Here is a 1,131-nt window from a genome sequence, read left to right as displayed (position 1 = left end):
AATAAATGAAAACAGATATATAATAGTTGAATGTCATTTATTTCCATTACTAATGATATCTAATTCTTTATTGTTACATGACAGGTACCAGGGAACGTTTGCTAGTATAAAACAGTAGTCACTGGGGGTATAGGCCAGTGGTAGAGCATCTCCTAGCAGATTGAAGGCACTGGGTTCAATCCCCAGCACTGCAAACATAAAAACAAAATAAGTTGCACAACAATATGCTGGGGACAGTGGCATGCACCTGTGTCCCAGTTAGTTGAAGTTTGAGGCAGAAGGATTACACAAGTTTAAGACCACCTGTGCAACCTAGATTCCATGTCAATAAAAATAAACAAACCTGTCATTGGCTTTGCTCATGATTCAGCAGTTGGGAGAACTTGTGGGCCAGTTTGCCTGTGCTCCACACTGGCTCAGCAAGGGCGACTTACCTGGGGCCAGAGAATCCACTGAGATGCCTGCTTGCCTGTCTGGGAGTTGGCTGCTGGTGGGGAACCCAGCCCTGGCAGAACTGTCATTACTCTCTGCACTCCGTGAGCTCCTGGGCTGTCCCACAGCAGGTGTCTGGGTTCAAAAGTGGTCCCTTGGAGAAGGAAGTGGAAGTGCATGGCATTTCTTTAACTTTGCCTTAGAAGTCATATGTCACTTCTGCTTTACTCAATTGTTCAAAGCAGTTAAAAGGCCCACTCGGGCTCAAGGGAAGAAGGCGTACACGCCACCTCTTGCTAGAGTAGTGGTAAGACTGTCGAATGTGGAAGGAACAGAAGATACTGCTGGAAACATCTTTGGAAAATAAAATTTGGAATATTTATTTTGTTTTTGGTGCTGGGCTTTTAATCCAGGGCCTCAGATGTGCTAAGCATATACTCTTAAAACTGAGCTTTAAAAAAAAAAAAAAACTGAGCTTTATCTCCAGCCCCTAGATATATTTTGGTTTATTTTTATTTTATTTTGTTATTGTTGTTGTTGTTTTGGGTTGTTTTTTTTGTTGTTTGTTTGTTTGTTTGTTTTTTTGTGAGACAGAGTCTTTGTAGTGTATGCTGGCCTTGAACTCACTAGCCCAGGCTGGCCTCAAACTCGGGGTAACCCTACTTCAGCCTCGCGGGTGGTGTGATTATGGGCATGCAC

At 43.1% G+C, this 1,131-nt stretch overlaps 1 protein-coding gene across 1 annotated transcript in view; it reads left to right on the top strand.

Annotated features, from left to right (window-relative positions):
- The window catches only part of Mtor (mechanistic target of rapamycin kinase), a 128,350-nt gene that overhangs the window by 55,397 nt on the left and 71,822 nt on the right, over positions 1-1,131 (top strand). The window lies entirely within an intron of this gene.

This window comes from Octodon degus, unplaced genomic scaffold, assembly GCF_000260255.1.
Source record: "Octodon degus isolate 3935 unplaced genomic scaffold, OctDeg1.0 scaffold00113, whole genome shotgun sequence".
Classification (NCBI taxonomy): domain Eukaryota; kingdom Metazoa; phylum Chordata; class Mammalia; order Rodentia; family Octodontidae; genus Octodon; species Octodon degus.
Note: the sequence above shows the minus strand (reverse complement) of the source record. Positions and strands in the feature narration are given on the sequence as shown.